This window comes from Gossypium hirsutum, chromosome A05, assembly GCF_007990345.1.
Source record: "Gossypium hirsutum isolate 1008001.06 chromosome A05, Gossypium_hirsutum_v2.1, whole genome shotgun sequence".
Classification (NCBI taxonomy): Eukaryota; Viridiplantae; Streptophyta; class Magnoliopsida; order Malvales; family Malvaceae; genus Gossypium; species Gossypium hirsutum.
This window is the reverse complement of record NC_053428.1, coordinates 42190625-42204493: the sequence shown is the minus strand read 5'-3', so window position 1 is coordinate 42204493 and position 13869 is coordinate 42190625. Positions and strand designations below refer to the sequence as shown.

At 31.1% G+C, this 13869-nt stretch overlaps 1 long non-coding RNA gene and 1 pseudogene across 1 annotated transcript; both read left to right on the top strand.

The window, feature by feature from the left end:
• The first annotated feature begins 6341 nt into the window (after positions 1-6341).
• LOC107955776 (amino acid transporter AVT6E-like) lies at positions 6342-7626 on the top strand (annotated as a pseudogene).
• Positions 7627-9208: 1582 nt separating this feature from the next.
• On the top strand, positions 9209-13388 carry LOC121229123 (uncharacterized). The gene is made up of 3 exons (XR_005926666.1): positions 9209-9385; positions 9477-9509; positions 13339-13388. It is a non-coding gene; the product is annotated as an uncharacterized lncRNA (long non-coding RNA).
• The last annotated feature ends 481 nt before the right edge of the window (positions 13389-13869 follow it).

The window sequence follows — 13869 nt, the reverse complement described above, 5'->3', positions numbered from 1 at the left end:
TCTATGAATATAAATTTTATCTTATAACCATTTTTGTACCATTTATAATGATTTTCTGAAAACAGAACAGGGGACCTCGAAGTCATTTTGACTCTGTTCCACGCCACTTGAAATATCTCATTATTGGCAACTCTTTTGGTTACACGGTTTCTTTTATAAAAACTAGACTCATTAAGATTTCATGACATAATTTATTCAGCCTCTAACTCAACTTCCACAATTTATGGTGATTTTTCGAAATCACGTTACTGCTGCTGTCCCAAGCAGATTTATTACCCATTCTTTGGATTCATATTATTTAACATGTATATCACCAAATCAATCTCATATAACCTTTCACCATAACCGAATACACATATACATATATGAGACTGTCACATATACTTCTCATTTCGCATTCATGATTCAATTCCGATCAATCTAACATATAAAAGTATATAATACAAACCTGACCGACTTAATGTATTGAACATATTCAATGGTAGTTTACTACAAACATTCGAAATCATAATCTTACTCCAATCATCGGCATTAAGTTTGCTAGATTTAAAACCAAAATCAAATCACCACTACAAAGCATGCGGGACTTTAAACCCGGATATAATACCAGCACGAATGCCTTCGGGACTTAGCCCGGATATATTTCCAGCACTTAGCCTGCGGACTTTAAGTCTGGATATATTTCCAGCATAAAGCCTGCGGACTTCAAGTCTGGATATTTTTCCAATACCATGCATACTTAGTTATATATTTAACACATCTCAATCAACCTATCACTTAGTAATCATTTAATACATTCAGATATAAGTTCAATAGGCACATCATCATTAACATTTCAACTCAAAAATTATACCTAATATCACACAATCATTTCGCCATTCAAGCTTAAACTCAAAGTCACCATCGACCTCAAAGTCATATACACGCATTGTTTATTAAACAACTTTGTACAAGTGCTAACTGAATTTCAATTCACCTATTATACTCTTATAAACCAGCATCAATTATATATTAAAGGAAACTACTCAAAACTTACCTCGGATATTTTGAACAGTTGCGGATAGGCTACTCGACTGCTTTTTCCTTACCCTTATCTGATTTAGACCCTCTTTGCTCTTGAGCTTAATTGAAACAAATAGATTTATTTAATGACTTATTCAACTTTACTAAATACAAATATCATTTTTTTTCAAAACAATATTCAAACATTATATCCAATGAACCACAACTATCGAGTATTTAACTTATAATCGGACATATGATATTACTCGTATGTCATAAGCTGATTACCGAACCTATTACTTCAATTCATGTACATATCGAATGGAGTAATCCTTACTTGAACTATTAGTCAACCTTATCAAATGGACAAATATACTTAAGATACCTTATATATATATGTGCATAGATACCATGTTACCGAAAATTATTTTTCTAGCTTAGTTGCCGAACCAATATACAAAACCTATATGCTAAACAACTCGTCAATGTTACCTATATATATATCAAATTCATTCCTCATCCATTCGACTAGCTAAGTTAATATCATGACACACTATCATATAATCCTTACAGCCACAAAGCATGCTCATTATTTATTATTTCCAAACCAATTTATAAGCTAATTTATACAATCAAAACAAGTCTATAATAAACCACAACCTAATCATATCCACCAATCACATTTACTTTACTTAAACCGAATAAGCAAGCACATTTAGTCTTTGGCCGAATATCACTAAACACAAGTCAACAATAGTCTTAATATTTATCCCCCTATATATATCATTTGCAAAAGAAAAGAAAAAAAATGGATTAATCATACATATATACTACAAAAGCCGAATACAAAAATTTAACCTATGCATAACATTACTTACATTCCAATACTCAAATTATTCAAAATCAAACTCTTAAAAGTTATGCACAAAGCCGAATCCCTAATATGAACAAACCTCAAATTCATTCATTTCAAACATCCACACGGTATTTGTTCAAGTCATTAAGTAAATTTGTGTTCGGCTATAGTACTCATGAGTATTAAAAATTTATAACTTAACTAACTCCAACCTTCCTCTTCAACAATTCTTCATAAAACAAAAAGACTATAATCCAATCTCCTCCTTTAATAACCAAAACCGAATGCTCAAATCATCACCAAATTTCAAAATTTTGACATGGGCTATGTATGAAACTATCTAATTAACTAAAATCAAGCTTAAAATTTCAAAAACTAACATAATTTACAAACCTTCCCCAAGCTTAAAGTGACCGAAAATCTTTTCTCTTTTTCTTTCTTCAATTCGGCCAAGAAGAACCAAAAAAATATGAAGCTTTGTTTTCATCGCCTCTTTTTCTATTATTTTTTTTATATACATTAAGACTATAAAATATAAAGCCACTTCACTAATAAACAATACATATATTCTAAATAAAACCACATCATGGCCGGCCATTACACAACAAAATAGATATTTGACATGCAAGTCCATCTTTTTGTATTTATGCATTAATAGGCCACTTTAAAATTAACCTAACATATTTCAAAATTGTCTCACCTAAGTCCTATTTAATAAATTTCACATACAAATGAGAAAATTAAAGCATGAAACTTTCACACTTGCATGTACACATACTATAAGGATAGAATCTAACAGTTAATTATTTTTTTATGACTTGGTTTTGTGGTCCCGAAACCACTTTCCGACTAGGGTCAAATTAGGGCTATTACACTTAGATCCTTTAATAAGAATTTTTGATCAAGTGATTTCACCAATACATCAATTTTCCATTGATCATCCCCTGTAATGACTATGGCTTCCACATACACTAGTAGATACGCTTTCTTCCCGTTAATGTTCTTAATATAGAGAGCAATGTCGGCCGCTGATTGTTTGAACCCCAGTTATCCAACCTACTCTTTAAGCTTTTCAAACCATGCGTCTAGGGCTTGCTTGAACCCACAAAAGGCCTTTTTCAGTTTACACACTAATTGATCTCCTCCAACAGTACAATGCTCAGAATCAGGAAGTTGTAACTAACATGTATACCTCTTCTATGAACTCCTTATTCAGAAACGCATTGGGAATATCTAATTGTCTCAACTTTCATTTGTTGGTTAATTCAAAGTGTAAGAATGATCCCCACTATATTTCCTTTAATTTTTGGATTGTCAGTTTCCTTGAAGTTATGTCCAACAATCTAGGAGTACCCTTTTACGACGAGTCTAGCCTTTTACCTTGCTGAACCTACATCTCTTTTGACTTTGAACATGCAATTTACATCCCACTGGCTTATGACCCCTTGGAAATTTAAACAAGCTTCATGTATCTTGTTTTATTATTGCATACAATTCAAGTTCTACTACATTCTTCCATTATGGTTTACTAGCAGCTTCAACAAAATCTCAAGGCTCATCTAGTGAAAGGTTTACAAAACACGCTTAGCGCTTATGAACACCAGCCTTTGCACAAATAAGCATAGGATGAATATTCATTATTGTAGGAAGAGGTCTACGAGATAGAATTTGTGCAATGTCAATTGGCTGAGATCAAGTAGTTTGGAAGGCTCTTGGAGTGAGCAATTGAGGTGGAATGGATATTTATTGGAGTGATACTAATTAATCAGTTTATCCATATAAATATTTATAATGTTTGTATTAGACTAAAGATTTCTTGTGCATCCTAGTTAAAGTTCATATTACTATTAATGTAAAAGTTATATATATTATATTATGTATTTTGAGTCATAAATTATGTTATAAATCTTCATCGTTAGCTCTATTCTTACTTCTTATTTGAAGAAATTCTTAGTACTCGAATTTGGATAAGTGTTGGATTTGGTTTGTTTGACAGAGGTGTAAATGATGTACGTGTGCTCGAAAGTTGCTTGATTTAAACTCGAAAAGAAAATTCAACTTCGATTAAGGCATTGTCGAGCCAAGCTCAAGCTTGAGCAGCTTCACTACAGGAAAATAAGGCTTTAGCGGCGTTTTATCAAAAAACACCGCAAAAATTTTAAAATACAGAGCAATAGTGGCGTTTTAAAAAATGCCGCTAAAAACAGAGCAACAGTGGCATTTTTTACAAAAAACGTCGCTAAAAACAGAGCATTAGTGCGCTTTTGGTAAAACACTGCTAAAAACCAGAGCATTAGCGGCGCTTTTGGTAAAACGCCACTAAAAGTCATATAACCCCTAAACCCCAAAAAAATCATAAACACTAATCTATAACCCCTAAAACAATAATTATTAAAATTTATGGTTATACAATATATTAAATATTTTCTTATATAATCGTAAAAGAGATAGTATTGAATTTAAAATATTAAATTAATTATCATTATAGTTTAAGATATATGGTTTAGGGTTTAAGCAGGTTTATGAGTTAACTATGGTTTAAGATATACGGTTTAGGAGTTAACTAGTATTTGAAGGTTTATGATGAATTATGGGTTTAGGGATTATGATTTAGGGTTTAAAGGTTAGGGTTGAAGTTTACAATGGGACAATTATTAACTTCTTAAGAGATAATTTCCTTTCCAGATTCTTACTTGGGATGCTATTAAGAAAGGGTGATTTTGAATGTGGAATTAGCATTTGTTGAACTATGTGTAATTTCCAAGCTTATATAACATAGAAATATCTTACAGAGTGGACATTATAAGTACTAGAGTGTTCCAATAGAGAAATTGTTTTATTAAAGTTATGTAACTTTGTATAAATAATAATGCTATTGTGTATTTTTATCTATTTTTTTGTTTAAATATATTTAGATTAAATAGAATGTCTCAAATAAAATATGTTAAAAATTAAGTTTAGGTTAAGGGTTTAAGGAAATGATACTATTAGCTAGAAATTAACTGAAGAACATTTGGATTTTACTAAGATTCATGCTATTTTGTATATACTCATATTATTTAATATAAGAATATAAACATATATATGTGTTTTAATTTGTACTACATTAACATTGGCCACACGAATTCCCAAAAATATGTTTACGATTATGGTTTAGGGTTAACAATTTTTAAAGTACTTTATAGTTTGGTCTTGGAGTTATGGTTGGTTTTGGGGTTACTGAATGGTTTTGGGGTTTAAAGTTTGGGGTTAGGGGTTTTGTGTTTGTGGTCTAAGGTTTAGGGTTTAGAGTCTCAGGTTTAGGGTTTTAAATTTAGAGTATAATTTTGGATTTTAATTTAGAAGATAAATGTATATAAGATAAATATATATAAATTATTATTTTAATAATATATAAATATATATATATATATATGAAAAGTGGTTTAGTGTGCAATTGTGTACATGAACTGTAATTTGATCTAGATCTTGTAAAATATTTACACATTATTGATATAATAAATAGCATCATGTTTTTATTTAATTAATTTATATGCATACATAATATGTATTTTAAAATGTGTTTTAAATCAAAATTAAAGTTTCAACTATAGTTAGGGTTTAGAGTGTAAGTTTATGGTTTGAGGTTTAAAGTTTAAGGTATATTATTGAATATTGAACCAATATTTAAAATTTTATGAGATTCTTGCGAATTTGTACTAAACCTAATATAAATATTTGAAATATATTTTGTACTACACTAACATTCATCACAGTAATATTATTTAGATATAATTTAAAAGAAATTCTAAATATATAGTTTTAAATTTTGATCAATTTTTATAAAATATTAAGGTATTAGCGGCGTTTATATATAAAACACCACTAAAGATCGGAAATAGCGGCATTTTTTTAGAAAACGCCATAAATTTTCATTATACATTACAGTAAAACGGCGTCGTTTCCTCTGAATAGTAGTGGCTTTAGCGGCGTTTCTATAATAAACCCCACAAATCGTATTAGAACGGCGTCGTTTTGTAGTGTAGATAAAAGAGGCGTTAGTGGCGCTTTGCTGAAAACGTCGCAAAAGGTCTCATTACCGGCACGTTGCTGAAAACGCCACAAAATTTCCTTATTTGAAACGGCATCGTTTTTTCTCTCTTGAGGTTTATGCCCTTTACCTGAAATCAGTTTCATTTTTTGCTAAGTCATTTTCCCCCATTTCGTCTCTTCCTTCCCTAAATCCCTAAAATAAAAAACACCTCTTTCTTTTTCCACAAATCATCCCCTAATTCCCCAAACTCGAAATCCCTAACATTTTCCCCAAGTCCCCTTTTTTTTCCCTTAATCTGTTCCCCCATCCCCGAAATCCCTAACTATTTTCCCTTTCCTCTCGTCGACGGTCATATGCTTCATGGGTTTGAAATGGTTAGTTTTTGAGTCCCCTTCAGATTAATGTGTAGTTATTGTATTACTTGCCTTTTTTTTGTTTGAAATGGTTTGAAATGGGTTTGATCTCGATGATTATACCCTTGTTTTAAGTAAACCCAATACCGGGTCTGGTGTTTCTTGTACTGTTTTTAACTTAACCACCACAATTATTGGTGCTGGAATAATGGCTTTACCTGCTACTATGAAGGTTCTGGGGCTTGTTTTAAGGATTTTTTTGATAATCCTGATTGGGATTTTGTCTGAAATTACTGTCGAGATGTTGATTAGGTTTGCGGTTTCTTGTAAAGCTAGATCTTATGGGGAAGTTGTGCAAATTGCAATGAGGAGAACTGCTAGGGTTTTGTCTGATATTTGCATAATTGTCAACAATGCAGGTGTCCTGATAGTTTATTTGATTATTATGGGTGATGTTATGTCTGGTTCGGTTCATCATATTGGGGTTCTCGATCAGTGGTTAGGACATGGTTTTTGGGATCATAGGAAGTTATTGGTTTTGGTTGTTATGGTTGTTTTTCTTGCTCCACTTTGCGTGTTAGATAGGATTGATTCATTGAGCATGACTTCGGCTGCTTCGGTAGCTCTCGCTGTTGTTTTTTTTGTGGTTTACTTTGCTCTTGCATTCATTAAGCTTATTGAAGGGAAGATAGAGGCTCTAAGGATGAGCCCAGATTTTGGATCAAAAATGGCAATTTTGGATTTACTAGTAGTTATCCCTATTATGACTAATGCATATGTTTGCCATTTCAATGTTTAACCTATATACAATGAGCTCGAAAGGCGATCTCCTCAAAAGATGAATCAGGTGGGGAGAATCACAACTGCTCTTTGTGTTGTGGTCTATGCCTGAACAGCAATATCAGGGTATTTGCTCTTCGGAAAGGACACTGAAGGTGATGTTTTGACCAATTTTGATAGGAATCTGGGAATTTTTTTTAGCATTGCTTTGAATTATAGTTGCTCTTCATTTGGTTCTGGTTTTCCCTGTTATTCACTTTTCCCTATGGCAAACTGTGGATAACTTGGTGTTTGAGGGATCAGCTCCTCTCACGGAGAGTAAAAAAAGGTCTTTGGCATTGACAGTAATATTGTTAGTGCTTATATATATTGGATCTACTATGATCCCAAATATATGGACAAATTTCAAATTTATTGGAGCAACAACAGCTGTTTCCTTAGGTTTTACGTTCCCTGCTCTAATTGCATTGAGGATAAGTCAGCAAGAAGAGAGCATGAGTTTGAGTAGAGTAGAAAAATTTTTGTCGTGGTTAATGTTAATACTGGCTGTGATAGTTAGCATTGCTGGGATAATCGGGAATATTTATACCAAATTGCAATGATAATATGTATACAATGTAACTTACTATCTTTTAATGGTATTGAGCTTGGTCCTATTTCTCCTGTTAATGTTATACCAAATTGCTGGCTGTTTTTTTTATCATTTTATTTCTTTATTCCCACCTGTTATTAGCAAATATAATTAATATTATACCAATCATTAAATGTTGTTTATTTTTAGAACTCATTTGATTGTTTTGTCGACCAGAAACAGACTTCTGTTCTTCAAATGCAATGAGTAGGGAAGTCTCTAGACATTATTAGAGATCAATCCCAAGCATCTCTAAATAAACCCTCAAGAAAACATTTCCAATTCAATCAAGGTAAACATTGTCTTCCCTAACATTTATGTTTCTTTCAACATGTTTTTCCTTTTATGTTTTCAATGTTTAATTAACATTTAATTACATTCCTAAATTTTTAATGTTTTTCCTAACATTTAAATTACATTCCTAAATTTTTAAGCTTATTTCATCCACTCTTTTTTGTGTTTTGTCTCGATTTGGCTTCCTTCGTTAAGTTTCCTATAGAAGCTTACTTATCTTTTATTTGCAAGAAATAGATTTAGGTAATGGAAGACGTATGCCTGTGTGCCTGTGTGTTTGTGTCTCTATATATGTATGTATTTGGTACTAGATGAAAGCTTTACTCCAGTTTTGAAATATAGACCAAGTTTTGCATACATTGATCAATTTCTGGCTCTTTTCCTTTGACTACATGGTTTTCTTGATACTAAATACTCATGTACTTTCTGCATATTCTATGATTCTTATTAGATAAGTTATATATCAACAGTTATGTTAGTTTTCATCAAGGCCTCTGTAAACATAAAGTTAGTATAATGGTTAGGAGAAGTTAATGTTTATGAGTTTTGTGGAGTATGATTCTGCACATGCAAAGTTGGTTTGTTTAAAGCTGTGCATTTTCATGTTTACATAATAATGGTGATTCCATTTTTGTTTTTTAGATGTTCTTTTGGTTTGTTTTCATGTTTCTATCCAACTTATGTGTTTAGTGTCGACTTAGATTGATTTAAGAGTTTAATGCTGTCTTGTTGCTCACATTTTATATAAAAAAATTGCTATATTTTGTTTGAAAATGCTTTTCAATTTCTAATTATAAAATGAGATGTCGATTGAAGGTAATAAATGCTATGGTGAAGGAAGAAAATGACACTGATAATGGTATTTAGAATGGCAAGCTTATATTGGATATAGTAAATTGCTGCAAGACTCAATATATTATGATGTTTTTCATGGTCATTGGCAAATTCCAGTTGATTGGGGTTGAAGCAATTGATTTTAATATTTAATATTTAATATTTTTAAATGTCTTTAAAAGTTATAACTAATTTTTATCAAAATAGTATTAATTATTATTTGAAGTATGAATAAGTATGAATAAGAACACGTGATAATCAGTGTCTTCTTGAGTAGTTCCTGTCATCACATCCTTAAGTTTCCTTTGTCCCATTGATGATAAGTGTGCTTTCTATACAGTGCAGTTTTGCCAGATTTTGCTGAGGTGTACAGCTTCATTTACTGCTTCCTGCTCCTCCTTTAAGTATTGGTTCAACTGAAGCTGCCATTTAATCTTCGAATTAAAATTTGGTACTGATATAGATAAAGTTTTTATATTTGCTTAAACTGAAATATATTTGGTGCTACTCTTATAATCTTACATCTGTTCTAGGTACTATCGAGCACCTAAAATAATATTTGGTGCAAATAAATACACCACAGCCATTGACATTTGTTCTAGGTACGTACAGGTTTCGTTGCTAAATTTTTTTCCTTATTTTTATGCTTTTTCACTTTAAATTACTTAACAAATATTACTTTTTGGACTCCAGCCTCTGTTTGCTGGTGAGAGTGGAGTAGACCAGGTACGTTTTATTAAGGTACGTTTTATTTCAAAATTGTAATCAATAATAGTTTTATCATGATGATTTTGGAAAAATTAATATTTTGGGGTTGCGATTTTGTAAAGATTTAATTGCTGGTTCTGTTTGGAGCAGAACTATTTTGTTTCCAAATTAATTTTTTTATATTTGGTTCAACTTAATTATTATTTGATTCAACTTAAGTATGGATAAGTATGAACTAATTTTATTACCATATATGTAGCTTGCTTGTCCATTATAATTACAACAATAGCTGACCTTCTCTCCAACCTTATTTTAAATATTTTAAATATTCAAAGTATATAGGCTGGAAACCTGACAGGTTGCCTTATATCGAGCTGCAAGATATAATGGATCCTCCCTAGGTGTAACAACGCTACGTATGATGAATCTTAAAAAATTCAAAAAGAATTGAAAAAAGTTCTATCGCTATTGAATATTTATATAACCTTAATTTATTTCCAATTTACTTATAAAAATTAAACTACGATTCTTTTTTGATATTATTATATTCAAATTACTATTTTGTTATATTAATAATGTTTGATTTTAATATTTAATATTTTTAAATGTCTTTAAAAGTTATAACTAATTTTTATCAAAATAGTATTAATTATTATTTGAAGTATGAATAAGTTTTTATATTTTGGTTCAACTTAATTATTATTTGATTCAACTTAAGTATGAATAAGTATGAATTAATTTTATTACCATATATGTAGCTTTCTTGTCCATTCCTTATTTTAAATATTTTAAAGATTCAAAGTATATATGCTGGAAACCTGACGGGTTGCCTTATATCGAGCTGCAAGATATAATGGATCCTCCCTAGGTGTAACAACGCCACGTATGATGAATCTTAAAAAATTCAAAAAGAATTGAAAAAAGTTCTATCGCTATTGAATATTTATATAACCTTAATTTATTTCCAATTTACTTATAAAAATTAAACTATGATTCTTTTTTGATATAATTATATTCAAATTACTATTTTGTTATATTAATAATGTTTGACTTTTATATTTAATATTTTTAAATGTATTTGTATAAAAAAAAAAGATTTCAAAAAAAGTTCTATAGAGCTTATAAATAATTCTGTCGACCTTAAAAAAGAATTAAAAATTTCAACGACTGAAGGGTCAATTATAAATAATTTTATCAATATAACAATATTGATCATTGTTTAAATATATTATAACTAATTTTTATCAAAATAGTATTAATATTGATCATTACTTAAATAAATTACATAACTCACATAACGTACATAACAACTTACATAACTTAACTAATACATGCAGTTTAATCTAATAATTTCCTTAAAAGCATATAGTTTAAAGTTCAAATTTCATAACTTACATAATCTACATAACTTAAATAAAACATAAATATATATCATATCAAGACTTATATAATGGGAAGAAGTTCTGCTATATGGGGCATCGTCGGTGATTAGATGAAAATCATAGATATAGATTTTAGAAGGCTTTATTTGACGATACTGAAGAGTTGAAAAAAGCTCCTGAGCAGACCATTTGATCTGAAATCTTATCCATGTTAAAAGATATGGATTTCAGTTACGGGAAGCTGAATCAACCATCTAACAGGCAAACAAATAGACGATCGAGGGATGAATCTGATGATGAATCTGACGAGGAGGATGACCCTAATGAGGTGGACTTGTGGAAGAAAAGAAGTATTTTTTTGAGTTGCCTTATTGGGAGCATCACATATTACGCCACAATCTTGATGTGATGCATATTGAGAAGAATGTCTGCGAGAACATCATCCGGACAATTTTGAACGTCGATGGTAAATCAAAAGATAATCTTCAGAGTCGACTTGATTTAGTTCACATGGGAATTAGGCATGATCTTCATCCCCAAGTACTTTCTAATGGAATATATTGGTTGCCGCCTACAATTTTTGCAATGTCAAAGGAAGAGAAAGAAATGTTCTGCACGGTGTTGAAGGATATAAAGGTTCCGGATGCATATTCATCAAATATATCTCAATGTGTAAGTCTTAAAGATCGAAGACTATATTCATTAAAATCACATGACTATCACATCCTGATGCAAGATCTACTTCCAGTTGCTTTACGGTGCTATATGTCAAAGAAGGTAACGTCCTGTATAATTGAGTTGTCCAACATAATGAAAGCAATTTGTGGCAAAGTTTTGAATGTTGAAGAACTTGAAAAAGTACAAGATCGAGCCGCTTTGACATTATGCAATTTGGAGAAGATCTTTCCATCTTCCTTCTTCACTATTATGGTGCACCTTGTCATTCATCTCTCTCGTGAAGCAATAATTGGTGGGCCGGTTTTCTATCGTTGGATGTATCCAATTGAAAGGTGCTAATTTATTTCAAAGGTATTCACCTTTATACCTATAGTTACTAGTTTTGATAATGTTGTATATGGTGTTTAGGTTCCTAAGCAAATTGAAGTCTTATTGCCGTAACAAGCGTTATCCGGAAGGATCAATTACTGAAGGCTACTTGGCAGAGGAGTGTATGACATTCTGTTCTAGATATTTAGATGTTGAAACAAGATTGAATAGACCAAGTAGAAATGCCGGACTCAATGATCCTAACTTGGACAAAACTTATTTATTTCAAAGTTATGGAGAACCAATCGGCAAAGTTGAAATTGTAGAATTAGATGACCGATCTTAGATACAAGGACATAGATATGTTCTTTTCCACCACGATGCACTTGAACAATTATGCAAGTAAGTTCTAGAATATGATAAATGTTCTTTTTTTTTTGATTTGTTTATTTTTTAACGAATTAAACATGTGTTTAACTTAGTGAGTACAAACAAATCTTAAGATCTCGTCCACGCTCACGAAGATTACAACATCGCGAGATTAATAGGTTATTCGCAGAATCTTTTCATGAATGGTTAAGCCAAACGGTATGCAACTCAACATTTTATTGACAAATAATAATGTTTTCTCATAACATTTATAATTACTCAATTTACTTTCGATTCAATAGGTTTGGAGTAGGAATGTCGTTAATGACGAAGTTAAATGGCTTTCCCAAGGTCCGAATCGAGTAGTAAAAAGATATAGTCACTTCATCATGAATGGATTCAGATTTCATACCAAATATCACGAGAGATTGAGGAGAACTCAAAATTGTGGAGTAGTTGTTAATTCTTTAATTACAAGTTACACTAGTGCTAGGGACAGTAATCCTGTCGAGGGAAATGTGGAGTATTATGGACTTCTAACCGACATTATTGAGTTGGATTATTATGGAAAATGGAAAGTTGTCTTATTTCGATGTGATTGGGCTGATGCTAATACTGCTCGCGGAATTAAAAATGATTAGTTTGGTTTTACAATGTTGAATTTCTCTCGATTAATTCACACTGGAGAACATTTGATAGACGAGCCGTATGTATTTTCTTCTCAAGTTAAACAAGTTTTTTACTCGAAAGATCCAATTGATGAGGGTTGGTACATTGTACTCCGAAACACCCCTAGAGACTTGTTTGACATGGGGAATGGAAGTAGAGATGACATCGTTGAAAGATCAGAAACTTTGCCTTTTCCAGAACAAGACTTAGATGAAAATATCCCTAGTACTAGTACACAATTTCAATGGGTTCGTCAGGATGTAGACGAAGATATTTACGATTTATGATGTAGTAAGATTTTATGATTTTTTATTTATATGTAATGTTATAATTTTAACATTGGTCATGTTATATAATTTAACTATTTTATATTTACTATTGTTGTTATTTCTTACTAAAATTTTATCTATTTTATGTGTTGCAGGAAAAATGCCTAGAAGAAGATTAAGAGATCTTAGTATTGTACAGAATACTACAAATTCGGAAGAAGTACTGAACAGCAAACAGTTGTTGGATCTTCAAGCGTGCCGGAGACACTTGACGAGTCTGTGGAATTTCAAAGTAATGTTAAGTTTATTTTACAAATTGTATTAAATTTTATTACTGATTTATTTTTAAATTTCAATATAGTAATAATTTATTATTTTTCAGCTGAAAATGGTGGGATGCGCAGAGGTCGAGGACGTACGCTCCTAACAGATTTATATAACTTAAATTCTGTCGAGCGTGTCAAAGTAACTAGAAATAGCTATGGTTAACCTGTTCGACAAGAAGCTCGACTTTTAGCAGGCTATTTGGGCATTATAGCACGAAATGCCAATATGTTGCCCATCAACTACGAATCATGGCATAACATGCCTGATAGCAATAAAATCAAGCTCTCTCTAATATTAAGGTAACAAAACTTTAATGTAATTATAATACTTTGGTTTAAGTTTCATTTATATTTACTTCCTAAACTTGTGTTTTTT